We start from the raw sequence: 18,538 nt of genomic DNA, 5'->3' as shown, positions 1-18,538 counted from the left end.
TTAAGGAAACAGCATGGGTCGCAGGCATCACGATGCCTGATGTACACGACTAAGCGAAGTGCTGCTGTTGGATTTAGAAAACAGCATGGTCGCAGACATCCCGGTGCCTGATGTCCCTGTCTAAACGAAGCACTGCGGTCGTAGTGAGGAAATGGCATGGTTGCTGGTATCACTGTGTCTGATGTTCCGTCTAAGCAGAACACTGTGAGAAAACCATATGGGTCGCAGGCATACCGGTGCCTGATGTCCCTGACTAGGAACAGCGCTGCGGTTGGAGTGAGGAGACGGCCGGGGTTTATGACTCAGACAATATAGAAGCAATTTCAGGTTAGTTGTATTTGTGATAAATTGTGTTAGTAGCTTGCGATCCAGTGCTTTAACGTGGACGATACGTCGAGTGATTTCGGTTAGTATTATTTACTTATTAGTATAAGCTGTGTTAGTAACGTGCAATACGATGTGTTTAATGGCAGATGATGCCTAAAATGACGATTGACTCGATATACTGGCAAGGTGCAACCCGGTCTTTGTAATGTTCAAGTGCGTGTAACGGTGTGCAATGGCAAAGTGACGTTAGAGTAGCTGCACGAGAAGCTTCCAGTTGGTATATGGAAAAGACAATGTGGAAGTAACTTTAAATTAATTATGAATCTTTACTACAAAGTAGTGGAGATGGATAACGTATGATGCAGGACTGATGCCGTTGGTATAAATGCCATAGACTGTATAGAAGAAATGGGAGTAACAACGTGACGTCACCCACTGGTTTGTGGACTGCTACTCGGAAGTCAATGGTTTCTAATCTGGGCAGCGCCATCATGAAAATTTCAAGTGCATGCTGCGAAAAATAAAAACACGGATTCTACTTATATGACATGAGGCGGGGCCATGGGCGGAGCGGGGAGGTTGCAATCAACCTGTCGATCACGATGTAGCCATGCCCTAATGCATACCCTGCTTTATCAAATATAAGATCAGGGATGGCAAATTTTACTCATGATCATACAAATCATACTGCATTAAAGAAGGCTTTAAACTAGCGATTGAGACCATAAACACATTTTGAAAATGTTTGACAAGTCTGAGTAGAATGAGAATACTACCTGGCCCCTGCCAGGAGGGGCTGTGGCCGTGGGGCTACAGGGCTCTGTGACGTCACGCGTGCCGATCCAGCCGATGATTGGCTTAGACGAAAACCCGGAAGGCGGGAGAGCTAATGGCTGTTGTTGACGCTGAGTAAATAATGAAGCTTTAGTTTAATGTGGCTGAAGTTGATAGGGAATGCATCCTATGCAGGAACCATTGGCAGTTCGCTGATGTCGGGGGCCGGCCGGACGGAGAGTGCGAGTTCGGTGTGGTGGAGAATTATCTGGACTGTTGAAGCGTCTGAGGAGGGGAGAGTTGAAGCTGCTGCTCCAGTGGCTTTGTCCATTGCTTCCCTGGTTTTTCGCCCTCGCTAGTGGAGGAGAGGAAGCCGCAGATGTACCGGGAGTGTCACATCAGGGGAGTGTGAGTTGAAGAGCCTGCGAGGCCGGCATGTGCCCCTCGCGGGACGCTTTGCTGTGGTCTGCTGCTGGGTGACGAGAGGAGAACCGGTTTCCCATAAATCTTCAGTCAAGTCGAATCTGATGATCTGCAGTTCGTGATCCGTGGTGAGTTCGCTCTTGGAGTAGTAATGGTAGTGTAGCAGGCAGTGACGTGCGGTCAGGGGAGGTCAGGTTATATTTGTCCAGTGATTTGCACTATAACGTTATTTTCTATCTAACTTTACCAGTTTCTGATTATTTTCAAAATCGCTGAATTTTCACATGTACTGATCAAACACTGAAAAGAGACGCGCAGTGAGGCAGCAGCGAGACGAGCCTCACCATGGATTGCGCAATGACTCGGCTTACTGCGCTGGCATGCTATGCAGTGAGACAGTACAGCTGTACAGCTGTCTCTCTGTATGTCGCTATTAACATGTTCAAACACTTTTACTATATGAACTAAATTTCCATAGTTTAGCTGATGATATAATGTACAGTGTTTATAGCGTGTTTCGTGTGATGAGCAGCATAAAACGGCTGCAAAAAGTCACTAAGTGAGGCACGCAGTTCTCCGGCCTCATGGCAGGGGGCGCTCCTGATCCCAGTGATTCTTATTACGACTCATTAGCTGCAGAATAAGTGATAGTAAGCTACAACTACAGTGAGCAAGTCGGCAAGTCATCCGTTTTTTTTTCCTTCTACAAACAAGTTATCGATGCTTTTGTTCAGAAGGAGCGCCGCATGGACTTCATTTATAAGTAAAGGTAAGACCATAATAAAGTTTTTTAAATTAAATGTGTTTTTTTGTGTGCTACAGTTTGTATGTGTAAAGAAAGCTGATATGAGATTTTAAACATAACTTGTTAACTGCTGCCAATCAAATGGTGAATAAGCTACTCTGTAGGGTTCATATGTTTGTAAATCTGATTGTGATGAAGTCAGTGCCTCACCAGACATGAACCTCATCGCACGTCACTGGTAGCAGAATAGATATCCTCCCGGTTCAGGTGTTTGGGGTGGTTTGGCTATTTTTCTCTGGACCAACCACAGAGGGAGGCCACCCTATAAAGAGGGCAGGTGTCCATCGTTCTGTCTCTGACTCTTTGGCTCTAGAGACACGCCCACTTCCGGCTGTCGCGTTCCCATTGTTTATCTCACCGGTCGCAGACTCTGGTGCAAAGCAGACCTCCCATACTCAAAGCCCTGTATGCAGTGATTAAACCTTGTTGGCCTCTCCTTTGTCAGACGGTGTGTATGCCTCTTGCTCTGCCTTTGCAGCCCACTCACTCATATAGCATGTGCTAACATAGCTGTGTTTTGATCAGGTGTTTGGTAGCAATTGCTAACCATTGCTTCCGGCTCTGCTTGCTTGGTGTCCGTCCTGCCTGGCGTCCTGTCTGCCCTGCCCAGTGCCTGCTCTGCCTATCCTGCCCGGGGTCTGCTTTCCGCCTGCTGCAGTACTAAGCCTGCAGATAGTGCTGCGAGGCTGTAAAGGCTCGTCGGTCTGCGCTCGGGAGCGGGTGTGTGCCGACCTGCTGACAGCCATTTAAAGCCTGGGTCCCAATTGTGGGGTTGATTTCATTTAATCTCAGTTTGATTTTTGTTATTTAGTTGGGAATAATTTGTCTATTTTGCCTTAGTTATTTTGCTTATTGTTTGGTTGCTTTGAAATTAATCTAGATTATTATTGTTTGTTTGTTTGTTTCATGTCACCTTAATTTCTTTAATTTAATCTACCGGTTGCTGTTTATTTGTTAGCCTACTTTTGGTTAACTTTCATCTAACTTATAATTTATGTTTACTCTAACCTTGCACCAGCTAAAGGTTAAGTTTGTTTCTTTTTGTTTCCTTTAAATTGGATTTTGTGGAGAATATTCATCTTGTGGTCCTGTCTTCTTTGCATAACGAACCTCTGTGCCTGGTATTATTACTCTAATTATTCTTAGGGCAACATTCCCTAAGTGGCGTAGTTGAAATTCTAATGTGCTTTCTAATTGTCGGCCTTCTAGCCCTCGTCCCGCCACAGTAGCATTTGTTCAAGTTTTGTTGATGCAATGCGGGAAGTGCGATCTGTTTCTGGGATGACCATGAAAGCTTGACTGAGACTGTCTGCACGTGAAACTGGAAAGCGAGAGTGAACGAGGGGGAAGCTGTTAGGTCTGTTTATATAGGAGCTGGAAGGGGTGTAATTGGTGTGTGTTCCCTCTCCTGAAACTGCGCTTATCAAGCTTCGATACATACACACACATACAAACTATGTCATGTCTTTGTAAAAAAAACAGTCTCTCTCTCTCTCTCTCTCTCTCTCTCTCTCTCTCTCTCTCTCTCTCTCTCTCTCTCTCTCTCTCTCTCTCTCTCTCTCTCTCTCTCTCTCTCTCTCTCTCTCTCTCTCTCTCTCTCTCTCTCTCTCTCTCTCTCTCTCTCTCTCTCTCTCTCTCTCTCTCTCTCTCTCTCTCTCTCTCTCTCTCTCTCTCTCTCTCTCTCTGTGTGTTTTCCTGGAGTGTTTGTGTTTTTCTTTTAAAGCGTTGCGTTTATTTTGCAAGTACAAAATATGTTTTACACTGTTTCACCAGTTACATTTCATTGAGGGTGAACATGTCAGTTTGTATCAGCATGGAGGCTCCTCTAGATAAATGACATGTATTGTTATAAGCAGATCAGAGTGCACACTGTTGCAAACACAGGCCCTATTTACACCTGGCATGAACAAGCATCCTCATCACAAGTTAACAGCTCTAAGTAACACATGTGAATGCACTGAGATCAGATCACTCAGACCACATTTGTAGGTGGTCTGGAGCACATGTGGGCACATTCTTTTAGCAGTGTGAATGAAAGGACTGCCTTCTCCACTGACCTCCTCTATTTTCTGGCAGACTAAAAATAGGAATTAAGGAATGCTTTGATAGCTGAGTGGTTACTGTGCATGTCATGTAATCGAAACAACCCCACTTCAAATGTGTCGAGGGACCTTTGTTGCATGTCATCCCCCTCACTCTCTCTCTCTCTCTCTCTCTCTGTTTCCTGTCGGCCTCTAAGTCAGCACCTTTCAAATTAACTGAAAAAATACCCAAAAGATAAAACTTTGTTCAACTTGTTTTCGATGTGAAAATCAAACTCCACTTACTGTTTTTTTGGTTCCTTTAACCAATTATTGTCGCAGACGCTGTGGGAGTCCCCGCCGAGTTCACTGAAACCCCGCCCCCTACCAAGTGTCACCTGTCAATCAAAGTCACCACCTTTACCAGAAACATGGACACTATGTCTGAGAGCTTTCTGCTGCTAACTCAGCTGCTAGCTCGGTGGTTAGCTCGGCAGCTAATTCAGTTAACTGTAGACTGTAGTAGTAGTAGTGTGCTGAATGTATTTATACCTCTACAGCAGCAGGGGAGGGTTTATGCTAATCATCTTGAAAACACAGTTTGTGAAGCCTAGCTCCACAATTCAAATCTAAATGGTTGAAATGCTTTTTACACCTTTTTTAGGAATACATTTATGACCTATTTAATGTTTAGAAATAAATGTCTGAATTCACTTTACACAGTCTTTAATGTCTGGTGTAAACAGGGCCACTGTTACTTGTTACTGCTAATCATTCATTTCCCACATGTATTGCTGTCAGATTGACCATAAGTGGTTGGCCGATGCAGCCACAGGCGATAGCAGGTTTCACCAAATAGTGGGTGTTTATTCACCAAAAAAAGACAAAAATACATACAGCTGTACAGCACGGCAGCATGCATGAATGAGAGACCTGACCAGCAACAAGGGCAGATGGAAACTGGCATCCACTCACGGGTTTCTTTTAACAATATGATTTCCCAGCTAACCCCCCAAACAATACTTATTACATCACATTGATCCCTACTGCTGTCCTGCTGTTCTGCTAATTACACCCCCCAGAATAAACAAACCCACTACAATAAATATACATATATATATATACACACACACCAACTACCAACCCCCCTCTTCCTATCCTCACTTGGTCTCTCCCGGAACCTTTAAATGTGTGTTCGTATGCCTGGGGACTCTTTTGGTTGAACACTCTGGAGGAGACATCAAAAGGACAGGTAAGAATATACAAACAACTTAACACAGGCCGCAACTTTAACACACTAAAACACTCATTGAAATATTCTGCACATTTATGTCTTCATTCCCACTGTTTATCAATTATACACTGGAGATGTGCACACAATCTTATCTAATCTAACTCCCTCTCTCCCTCAGATGAAGCAGACTATCCACACTTCCACCTGGCAGAAGACACACAATCACATTTCAATAAAAGCTCAATGTGCAAATATGCAATGTGCAAACTGCTAATAAAGTGTAAATATTACAATGAAAGTGCCACGTGCCATTATTAAAGTGCCTCATTAAGTTGTCTGTTTAAAAAGTGCTATTAAAACCCAGACCCAGTTGTGCCATATTCCCATAGTCTCTTGTAATGAAGGGCTCTTCGTTACAATTGCTTTCATTTTTTAGACAGTTCTGTTGATCTTTTGGCGCTCTGAATGTCTATTTAAAAAAAAAAAAGCAAATATCTGCATGAATGTTTTACAACAAGTTTCAGTATAATATTTCATGAACTAATAATGATCACAAGCACTTCACTAAAAGTGTTATATGTGGGAATCACATCAAATATGATAACAGCTGATTTCAGGCTCAGTGGGTCAATGAAAAGGTCCATAAATACTGGTCCTGCCTGTGGATAGAGAAAGAATAGCAACTGGTTTCCACGCATTATACTGGGGAGCATGACAAGTTGGGCTGCATTCACTGTGGGTAGATGTCATTACAGCCAAGGGAATCTGCCATCTATCTGTGTGGGCACTGTCACAGACCAACTGGCGATTCTGGGCGGCTGCATCTGTATCTTTAGCATGACACTTAAAGCCACAATGGTCACATTTATGGGAAATATGTCCAGTTGAAATAAACTTGAATTTCCATTTAATGAACCTTTAGGCAGATTATAGTTTGGTTATTTACTCCAGATTGTCATCATTCTCACAGATCACTGCATCCACCCAACACAGAGATCACTTTGGTGAATGTGTCACACCCTGCAAACTCCTGCCAGGTTAAGTTTTCCAAATGAATCAATCCATATCCAGGTCATGCATCAATCTCCCACTATGACAGCATCATACATTTTACTTTAAAATAAAGTCTTTGCACATACCGGCAAGTCCCAACAAAAAATCAGGGCTGGGGGCTGCAGTGACAGTCATAGTGGGAATTAAAGCTGCAAGCAGCGTCGGGCGGGACCTCGCCCCCTTGCGCACATTGGGCCATGGCGAAGCGGAAAGGTTTCCGTTAGGGGCATTTAGATGTCTTCAGACCTGGACTTTTATCGGACACTGCAATAAGTAGATAACTCACACACACACACACACACACACACACACACACACAAACAAACACAAAATCACACATATAGACACACACTCACAAATATACACACATAAACACACTCACTCTCTCTCTCGCTCTCTGTCTGTCTGTGTAGACATTCAGACTGAGCAACTGAAATTAACTGCCAACACTTTGATGAGTCAAACAGGAGAGGAACTTTTTTCCAGTGAAACCTGTAGATATGTTTGTAGGTCATGCTCTTGTAATTCGTGTTTGATCAGTGAAATAGCTGACAGACTGCACAGATATCTAAAAACATAATAATACAGTCAATAAACTTGAACTAGAAACACAAAACTGAGGCACTTTTTCCTCATCAGGTATCATGAGTCATTACAAGTTTTCTCCACTGGGTGGCACACTAAGACCAGAAATGAATCAGGATGACTGCATAGCACAAATGAGCCAGCTGCACACACACACACAGTCGTTGCCATGGTAGTTGACGACTGTGCAGCATGAGGATAGAGCATACACAGACAGTATGGAGATTTGAATGGGAGAGGAACAAGGTGCACATGTGGGTTCGCAGATCAAGAAGCATAAAACATAGCCAGACCAAATTGCACACATCTATAGATGAGACTTGTGGCTATATTTTGACGTTTGAATGGAGTCTGTAGCTGAAAGTATGCAGGAATAATGTATATATTTTGAAATGCCTGAAAAATCGTCAAAAATCATACATTTAAAAAGGCAAAATGTGCACTTCCTGTTGGTTTTAGGTCAGGGGTGTCAGCACGTGATTTGTAGGTCTTGATAAGACAAATAATTGAGTTTTGGTTTTGGCTTTCTACGACATTCCTATCAGGCGTAGTGGCCGTTTTAGTGTTTCTAGGTGGCGCTAGGTTCGACATTGTTTGTTTTTCCATTTTATCGATTTTTTTGCCAGACCTGATGTGTGTTCCAAATTTGGTGAGTTTTGGAGCGGGTTTAGGGGGTCAAATTAAGGCTCAAAGAGGCGGTAGAATAATAATAATAATAATAATAATAATAATAATAATCATTAAAGCTGCAAGCAGCGATGACCAGGCCCAAGCTCCCTCGCCAGGCCACGACTGAGCGAGACTTGCTGCGACGTAGCTTCTGAGTCAAATGGAGACAAACAGCGCCAAAATCGCAAATTTGATTCAAAATGGCCGACTTCCTGTTGGAGTGAGGATTCCTGGTTAATGGCGAAACACCGAAATTTATAACACAGTCGGAGGATCATGTACATGTCTTCAGACCTATGCTGTTATTGAACAATTTTATAGAAGTCACTAACTAACACATACTATTACTCATACGTCATGTTGTAGTATATGATGTGGAAAACACACCATGTAAATCTCATGATATTTTTCACATGAGGATGACTGAGAGACAATATTGAAGCTAAAATGTGTTCAGGGTGGGACTCTTATCATTCACGGGGAATCATCACAGCTGAGAGGTCAGAGACTAGGTGACAAACTGAGCTCTTCCTGCATGTGTTTTATGCCTGAAAATGAACAACATAATATATTAACTAAATATAATCAGCTAAATTAACTAATCATCATTTTTTGTGTTGTAAAACAAATCAGAAAAAAAGATTTTGTTCTTACACCTTTGTTATAAGTCACTTATCAGATCTTTACCATTTAGAAAAAAATGTCAGAAATATTTTCTTTGTGGTGTATTTTGTCTTTTTTATGTATTGAGGAGCTTGGTTTATTCTGGATGGATATTTCTCTTCATTTGAAGCTGTTACAGCAGGGTTTAAACTGGCAGATAAAATAAATGTGCTAAAAAAAGAAAAGTGTATATACATGTATTGATTATTCTGTTAACTTAATGTAAATTAAATGTATAATGATATGAAATGTTGTATTATTAATGGTATCAGTGCAGGGACAGAGGTGTTTAGGGTTACACACACAGCTGGATTGACCTTTTTTGTTCAGTTTGCTCTAGTTACATGTAATGCAGTAATGTAGTCCAGCTAAAGTTAAATTGATATCAATCCTGTTAAACTGTGTCTTACTGTCACTTTGTAATTAGCATGTCCTTCTATGTTTAAAAGCTATGGTCTGTAGAAATGCACAAAAATATACATACATGATTACAGCTGTGTAATTTGCTACCTAAACAGTTAATACTAAGGGTTTTGTTTATTGAGCTTAGTGCATTAAACATACAATCTACATACAATCTCTGCTGCTTTGTTACTCATGTATGTAAACTTTCTAATCATTCAGATGCCTCGTATGAAGTCCTTCCGCCGTTCCCAGGCTGTCAGGAGAGTGCAGGAGGAGCGGATCGTCATGCTGGGTCCCCAGCAACCTCCCTGTGGCACCCTTGCACGTATGTAGCCGACTATTATTTTAATGAATATTTTCCTTCATATGTGGAAGGTGTAAACTGTTTTGCACAGTTTCCCTATTGGGAAAGTGTGTTGTGGTTTGGATATGTTGTAAATGTTGTTGTTTTTATCTTGGCTTCATCTAGGCCGTGGCACCGGCTGGCGCCACAAGGTGAGGAAGTGGCCAACCTCTCTGCTGACCGGCCGTGCCGATGCCAGAGGGGTGCCTGTCCTTCGCTGTCATGTCGACGCCGGGGGCCTGTGCAGCTCAGTTGAGGACCGAGGTTGCCGAACGCTACGGTACCTCGGACCCCTGACTTGGTCTGTCTCATGGCTCCTAGCAACAACTTGACAGCGAGCCGGACAGTCGACGAGGGCCGGGCCGACTTCGCCAAGCTCCTGTGCACGGTCTGCACACGCTGGCCTAAGGTAAGTACATTTGTCATTACAATGATTATTATTGTGGTTATTATGATTGGTTGTACAATTACATGGAGGTGAGCTTGGTTTGGGCAGTCAGCTATAGGAGACAGAAGGAGCAGCGCTAGGTGAGTTGATTGGTACAGTTGGGCTAATTGACTAATCAAGCTCTCCTTTCACACTGTAGTAGGGGCTGGACAGTGTGGTGGCTGCACAGAGAGAGTGGAGGAGCACCGGAGCAGAAAAAGGCTGAAGAGTTGGCTATTGTGATGGAGAGCCCGGTGCTGCGCAAGTTTTCGTTTTGGCAAAAAAAAAAACATTAATTGAACTGTGTCTGACTGAACTCTACTTGCAGAGAGTGGAGGAGCACCGGAGCAGAAAAGGGCTGGCGAGTTTTTGCGGTGGAGAGCCCGGTGTAAAGCAGCAGCACCTGAGAGCTGCGCAAGTTTTTGTGTGGCAATAAAAAATGTTAATTGAACTGTGTCTGACTAAACTGTGTTGAGGGAATTTATAGTGGCAGCAGCTTGTGCCACAAATTAATTTGATTGTGAAAAGACTTTTGTAATGTAATCTTTTATTTTATTTTATTTTTTCTAGGTGATCGTCATGGACTTCGTGCCGCGTTTGGTTGTGGATGAGGACCTCCAGGCCCACTTCCAGAACGCGTTCAGCCAGGTCGCTGCAAGCATGGGTATGTTAAAAAAGAGAAAAAAAATAGCCTTAATGCGAATTTTGTTGTCTCTGAATATTTCAGTAATTAATGTTTTTTTTCCTGTAGATGTCCCGTACATCCATCTTGCGGACGACTTTCCCACGCGGCGTCTTAAGCTGTGGAGCAGAGACAGCGTAAGTAGTAGTACTACTTCTTTGTAGTTGAAATGTGACAACTTGGAGAGTCAAATTTCTGATGTGTAAATCGATTTTTCATGTGTTGTTTTTGCAGATCCACTTGAGTGACAGCGCTGGCATGCGCATCCTTCGGGGGTTACTTTGGAGGGCCGCTTATCTGCAACTGGTGACGCCGCCACCAGAGCCCCGGGTGTCTCCGAGGACTTCTCCTGGGACAGCGCCTCGTCGCCTTCCACGAGTGGTCGTCAAGGGGGAGATTGTCGTTCCTCGGCAATCAGACCCCTTCGACTGGTCGCTTGTGGAACGGTGCAGGAAGGTAAGGATTTGATTTAGACTTTTTGAAAAAAAAGTAACATTGTAACAATAAGGTTTGCCTTAAAGCTGCAGTTGGTAACTTTGAGCAGAGAGAGGACTTAGCATCAAATTTGAAGAAGTACAACTGTCAGATCCCTCCCCCTCCGCTGCACTCCTGCCCTGCCTCCAAAGTCCCTCCCCCAGAGGAGGCTGACGTGCACGCGACCACGTGAATCGGTAATACATGAACTACACTCCACACAGCTAGATATAAAACGTTTACAGTGACTTTCACATGGCTATACCTTACCTAGAAACTGGGAGACATGAGCTTGACCGGCTCTGATTGGGTCTTTTTTCCGGTCGCGGTGGATTCTGGCAATTTGCAGTAGGAGCAGTTTGTTTTTTTACAGATTACTTGTTTCATGTAATGCTGTCTTTATATAGTCACAGTCTTAGCAAATATGACAAAAAGTTACTTTTATAAGACTTACCAACTGCAGATTTAATCTTTTTTTAATACAAACGTTGGTCATTACAGAGGAGACGTTCCAGCGAGGAGGAGGAGTCGTGCGGCGCGGGTCAAAGTGGGAAGCTTCAGCAGCCGGTCAGTCTATTTGTGTTATGCTTTAACTTTATCATTGATATTTTTAGTGATCATATGTGTATTATATGTCAAAGCAAGTTGTCACTAATAGTCTGTCTCCATTATTATTTCACAGCTGGAGATGTCCTTCCCACTGAACCCGGTGCGGTTCAGCAGCGCGGTGATGGAGGCGATGGACAGGGTCGCTCCATCTGATCTCTCCAGCCCTGTGATGTGCACTGCGCATTTTGTTCGTATTATGTGGTGAGTGAAACCATGAAAAAATGTGTGGATGGAGTTGGTTAATCATTTTTGGTTTTTCTCATCTTCTAGGTGAAGGCTAACCCTAACCCTGTTGCTGTGGAAGTGGTCGTGACGCAGGTAAGATTGACCCTAGTTCTAATGCTTGTATCTTCCTGATTAGGAAGATACAAGATCCATTTATTGATGGACAGCACTTTGAGTTTTTTAACCATGTCACATGTGTCCTCAGAGTCATCGCCCCCCATCCCCGTGGACATGGTCGTGACGCAGAGGGATGCTTCTGCTGCCTGCGTCACAGGTAAGATTGACCCTAGTTCCTGATTAGCCTTAACGGTCATTTATTGATGGAGTTTGAAAACGTGTTTGTTAACCATGTCACGTGTCCTCAGAGTCATCGCCCCCCAGCCTCGTGGAGGAAGACTTCCCTAGATGCGTCAAAGGTAGGACAGACTTTGATTCTTCGTGTTCAGGTTCAGTGTGTTCAGACACTGATGTTCCTACTGACCATGATGACTGTACATCTGCTAAGGTTAAATGGGTTAGGGGGAGCTTCCATCAGGGCAATGGTAGATTTAAATACCCAGGACGTCAGTGTATGGCCATAGCTTTAGCAAGCTTGGCTAAATACACAGTCAGTAGTGTGTTCTTGTGGCGGCGTCGCAATTTGGATCATGTTCTCCATCTAGGCGATGACTTGTACGCATTTTTGCGTGAGAACAACACGATCAGTGATACTTTTGAGATCTTGTCTGTTCCTGAATTGCCAGGACAACATGTTTTTGACTGGCAGCAGTTTATCTTTGATTATGGTAGTGACTATGTTAGTGGTGTGGTCAATGTAGTTGATGGAGAACTTGTTGAGGCTGGTTGTCACACCTCTCTCCGAAACGGATTGGAGAGGATGCTTGGTAACTATAGCACGTGCTTACTGACCCTGGGTGGTACTACATGCGTGGTTATTAGTCAGAACGGTAGATATGCTGTTGTTGATTCACACGCACGCAGCGCTGCTGGATTGGTAGGTGTTCATGGTCGAAGTATAGTTGCGTATTTTAGTTGTGTTAGAGATCTGCATGAAGGTAACAATCCTTTTAAGTTACTTTCTGATCAGGAAAATGAGGCTAAATGTTTCCCAGTGTTGTTTCCTCAGGGTTATAAAACGTATCATGATAGTAGGTCTAGTCCTTTAACGTTGTCGCAGTATTTGAACAACAGGATTTTGCATGCTGACGGTAGGTTTTCTAGAAATGTAGAATATATATTTTTTGGTCAGTATATGTCTGAGGTTCAGCAGGTTGTATCGAATGTGTCAATCGCTCTGCGAAAAAGTAAGGGGCGTCCTTCTAAGAAGGTAGGTGGTAGAAGTGTAAGGGACTTAATAAACGATGAAGAGTCCATGAAGAAGTTGTTGGAGTTCGATGACGGGTATCGTTTTCTAAAGCCGATCCGAGGTACCCCGGCTTTTTGGCAGGAAGCCCAGCGTGGGTTAGTTGGGTCTGTCCATCAGCTAGGTCTGCCTACTTGGTTTTGTTCATTTTCTTCTGCAGATTTGAGATGGACTAATTTACTAGATAGCATTTTGAAGCAGGAAGGTAGGTCTCAGACTGCAGAAGATTTAGAGTGGGCAGACAAGTGTGAGTTACTGCGTCGTAATCCGGTCACTGCAGCGAGAATGTTTGATTATCGCTGGCATGTGTTTTTGAGGGAGGTCCTTATGTTCCCCTCTAATCCGATTGGTAAAATTATCGATTTCTTTTATAGGGTGGAATTTCAGCAGCGCGGTTCACCACATGTACATTGCTTGTTTTGGATCAAAAATGCACCCAAAATTTATGAAAACACGGACGAAGAGGTCGTCAAATTTATTGACAAATATGTGACATGCGAGTTACCGGCACAAGATGAGACATTATTGGACATTGTCACATCTGTACAGCAACACTCAAAGCGACATTCTAAAACTTGTAAAAAGAAAAACACGGCTTGTCGATTCAATTTTCCAAAAGTGCCATCTACTCGTACATTCATTTCTCGTAGCCCATCAGGGGAAGAAGCCAAAAATAAATGTAAGCGTGAGGAATCCACAGCATGTACATGTGGTAAACGAGACATAAAAAAACCCGGATCTAATGAAACGAGATCACGCGGAAGAAATAGTGGGAAATGTCAAGGTGGCTTTGTTAAAGGAGGAAAATGGTAACCTCACTGTTGAGGAATTGTTGCAGCGTTTAGGGATTAGTCCAGCTACGTTTGAGGCTGCATACAAACGCAACGCGAAAAAGACAACGGTAGTCTTGAAAAGGCAGGTTAACGAAGCGTGGATTAACCAATATAGTAAGCCGCTATTGAAATGTTGGAATGCCAATTTGGATGTCCAATTTGTTGTTGATGCATACGCTTGTATACAGGGCTTGAAATTAACTTTTTGATCTACTAGCCAAGTGGCTAGTAGATCAAAGAAGTTACTAGCCAACCAGATTTTTTACTAGCCAAAACCAAAATGTTGCTTTACTATTGTATTTGTATTTCCCTCCACGATGAGAACAGCTGTCTTGCACATTGCCAGACCTTAAGCATCAAGTGGCAGAGCTGCCGCTTGTTCTCCTCGGTGTCCAGAAAGAGCTTAAAGTCCTGGGGTTTCCTAGTGGCTGTGCCCTTCACTATAAATTTCTCGGAGAAGCCGCGCCTCAGCCTCTCTTGTGCCTTAATAGAGTCAGGTTGGTAGGAGTCAGTGGAAAAGATGAAGTGCTTCTTAGCCACCATTTGGTCCAGGACATGCATGCAGATTGCTCCAAATGTAGGAGGCAGGTTTGTGAGAGAATGAAAGAGGGCGTCTTCATCCAAGATGGGAACGCCCTCTTTCATTCTCTTCTTTCACACAAACCTGCCTCCTACATCTTTATTGGATCTCACAATGGATTGTTGCTAGGGAATGCCCATAGAGAAGCGTCAAAGGACGAGAACGTTAGTGCCAAAGAGGCTTTGAAAAGTTTAGGTAGTGTTTATCTTCATAATAGAGATGTGAGTGCTCAGGAAGCTGTCTACAATCCCTGACCTACAGTCTTGTCACTTATCCATTTTGTAGAAACAACAGCGTAGAACCTGACTTTTAATTAATCAATTGGTTTTAGAAATGGCTCATATAAAAGCTAACACTCTCCCAAATTATGTTTAATGTACTAAAATAAATTTGCTTCACTGAAGAAGGATTGATCATTTAATGAACACAGAAAGGTCAGATTTTGCAAAGACAAAAGTCTTGTCACCTTGTCACATGATGCACCCAATCCTAGATCACAGCCTCACCTGTGATCAATAATTGATCAATCAATTAGTGGGTGTATATAAAAAGAACCTAAGCACACCGGACCTGCAACTTGACCTCTGACAACATGCCTAAGATTTACCCTGAGACCAAAGTGTTAATTATCAAGAGGCTGAAGACCAGATCCACTGCTGAGGTGGCTGACACCTTCAATGTGTCTCAGCGTCAAGTACAAAGGATAAGAAAAAGATTTGAAGAGACTGGAAATGTTTTTGACAAGCCCAGGTCCGGCAGACCCCGCAAGACAACTGCTCGGGAGGACCGTTTGTTGGCTCGAAAATCCAAGGCCAGCCCCTTTTCCACTGCTGCAGAGCTCCACCAGGCCTGGTCACCTCAAGTCCCCGTGTCAACCAGGACAGTGAGTAGAATTCTGTCTCGAAATGGCCTCCATGGTCGAATCAGTGCCCAGAAACCAGCACTAAACAAAAGGCAATTAAAAAAACGTGTGGCATTTGCCAAGGCCCACAGCCTGCTAAAAGGATGGACGCTGGAAAAGTGGCAGAAGGTGGATTTCTCCGATGAATCTTCGGTTGAATTACATCACAGCCGGCGCAAATATTGCAGGAGACCTACTGGAGCCCGCATGGATCCGAGATTCACCCAGAAAACAGTTAAGTTTGGTGGCGGAAAAATCATGGTCTGGGGTTACATCCAGTATGGGGGTGTGCGAGAGATTTGCAGGGTGGAAGGCAATATCAATAGCCTAAAATATCAACAAATATTAGCTACCTCTTACATTCCCAACCATAAAAGGGGTCAAGTTTTGCAGCAGGATGGTGCTCCATCGCATACTTCCATCTCTACATCAAAGTTCCTCAAGGCAAAGAAGGTGCTCCAGGTGCTCCAGGACTGGCCAGCCCAGTCACCAGACATGAACATCATTGAGCATGTCTGGGGTAGAATGAAAGAGGAAGCATGGAAGACGAAACCAAAGAATCTTGATGAACTCTGGGAGGCATGTAAGACTGCTTTCTTTGCTATTCCTGATGACTTCATCAATAAATTGTATGATTCATTGCCGAACCGCATGGATGCAGTCCTTCAAGCTCATGGGAGTCATATTAAATATGGATCTCACAGTATCACTACTTAATTTACTGATGTTATGCAACATATTTTTGTATTTGAAGTCAATTATTTGTTCAATTTTCACATTACTCTATGTAGGCGACAAAACTTTTGTCTTGCCAAAATCTGACCTTTCTGTGTTCATTAAATGATCAATCCTTCTTCAGTGAAGCAAATTTTTTGTACATTAAACATAATTTGGGAGAGTTTTAGCTTTCATATGAGCCATTTCTAAAACCAATGGATTAATTAAAAGTCAGGTTCTACGCTGTTGTTTCTACAAAATGGATAAGTGACAAGACTTTTGTCAGGGACTGTATAGGTTAAGTGGCATGCACCTGAAGGAAGGTTGTGTTTATACCCACAGGGGATAATATAGTTATGATGAGTCTACCTATAAGTATATTGAGGGAAAAGGCAGAGTCTTCAGATTGTAATGCAGATGACATCTGGATGATTAGTATAGTTGATCGGTTTAAGAATAGGCCTAACGATAGTACTTTCAACAACATGTGTATAGCAACATTTGCGTCGGAGTATCGTGTGTTAGCTAGAAGTGAGAAATGCAGGGATCGAATTCAATTAAACAATGATTGCGGATTTGACGTGAAAAGAACTAAAACTAAACCTGCAGTAATTCGATATGCGCGCTTTTCTGAGACTAAAACGCCGGAATTATTTTATCAAAGCATCCTGCAGTTGTTCTGGACCGTGATGTTGAATAGCGACATTGAAATATTAAAGCGTTGTGAAACCGGTGAAGTCAGCTCAGCTTTACACATTTTTCCGACAAATAGACAAGTAAATGAGCACAACGATGCGGAACTATTGAAGACACGTCCTGAATATGATGAAATAGAGGCTCAGGACTTTGTCAATGATAAAAAACAGGTGAATTAATGTTGAAAAGTGGCCATCATACAAAAACGTATAACACGTGTTTAGCTGAAGTGTTGGCATTGGGTAAGGGTGCACGTGTTATGTTGTATAAAAATGTGGATGTTTCAGATGGTCTTGTTAATGGTGTGTGTGGTTTTGTGACGGACATCGTCTATTTAGAGAAAAAAAAAAGTTTCCTCACATAGTGTATGTTAAATTTGATGATGATAATGTTGGTGCTCAGAGGAGGAAACAGTGTGCTAGTAGTTCGCTAGTTGTAGCGGGTTCCATCGGCATTGAAGCAGAGGAAGAAAGGGTGACCAAAAAAGGTGGCATGCGTCGTCAGTTTCCGCTTAGACTTGCGTGGGCTTGTACTGTACATAAGGTACAGGGTATAACTGTAGATAGTGCTGTGGTGTGTCTGAAGAAGGTGTTTTCTGCAGGTCAGGCGTATGTGGCCTTAAGTCGTGTTAGAAATTTGTCAGGGTTGGTGATTCAAGATTTTGATGATAAGGCCATTTATTGTAAGGACAATAAATGGCCAATAATGCTTTGCAGAGTATGCCCCAATATTTGATAGAAAACAACATTAGGCACAAATTGGATACAAATACATTCAATGTTTTTTTGATGAATGTACAAAATTTAACTAAACATGTATCAGATTTGGCTTCATGTACACAGCATTTGCAGCTTAACTGTATTGCTGTGACAGAAACATGGCTACCTGCTGCATCCACATTAGAAGCGGTAAACATAGAGGGCTTCACTTTTCACAGTAGTCCTCGAAGTTTATCGTATAACAGTGACCATCCAGCACTGATTGCACTGCAAGGACAACAACATGGTGGTGTTGGCTTGTACAGTGCACACAATTTGGCCTCTAATATTATTGAAATGCCACCATTCAATTTAGAATGTATTGTTTATAATTGGCTAGAATATAACCTATTAGTAGCAGTTATTTATCGGCCACTGTCATATCCCATGTCTCTGTTTAAACACTCAACATGAAGTTGAGTGTGAGGTTGTGCCTGCGTATTTTAGTGATCATGAGGCGATTGTTTGCGGTTTTAAATGTAGAAATGTATAAATAGGAAGAGTTGTCGTAGTAAGTTCTATAGGTTGTGGTGTTTAGGTAATTGTTTCTGGTATCAGGTAGAATGGATTGCGCGTTATTTGATTATGTGTATGCAGGAATATTTTTACAATCATGAGGCAGTTATCATTCTAATAATAATGTATCTGACTAATAGGTGGTTGGTTAGTTGTAGACTTGTAATTAGTGCTTATTATAGTTGTAGATGTTAGTCTTGTGGTCAGCTGTATGTTCTGTAATGCTTTAATGCATACAACATTGGTCAAAAAGTGATTTTTTTATTTTGATGAATAATCATCACAATCATTGTCAGAAATCATGAATTATATAGTTTTTTTAAATGTAATCAAGAAAACACTATTGTATAATATGAAATGACAATTTTCATACCCATGGTGTGCATTAGAGGATGTTTGCATGGCTCTATCTATGTTGTATGTGATGTTGTGTTTTGTTATGTTATGTATGTTGT

The 18,538-nt window shown here is 42.5% G+C and overlaps 1 pseudogene; it reads left to right on the top strand.

Annotated features, from left to right (window-relative positions):
- Positions 1–1,316: 1,316 nt before the first annotated feature.
- LOC128356291 (uncharacterized) lies at positions 1,317–17,981 on the top strand (annotated as a pseudogene).
- The last annotated feature ends 557 nt before the right edge of the window (positions 17,982–18,538 follow it).

Source organism: Scomber japonicus, chromosome 3 (assembly GCF_027409825.1).
Source record: "Scomber japonicus isolate fScoJap1 chromosome 3, fScoJap1.pri, whole genome shotgun sequence".
NCBI lineage: Eukaryota > Metazoa > Chordata > Actinopteri > Scombriformes > Scombridae > Scomber > Scomber japonicus.
The sequence above is the reverse complement of the archived record's forward strand: the minus strand, read 5'-3'. Positions and strand labels throughout refer to the sequence as shown.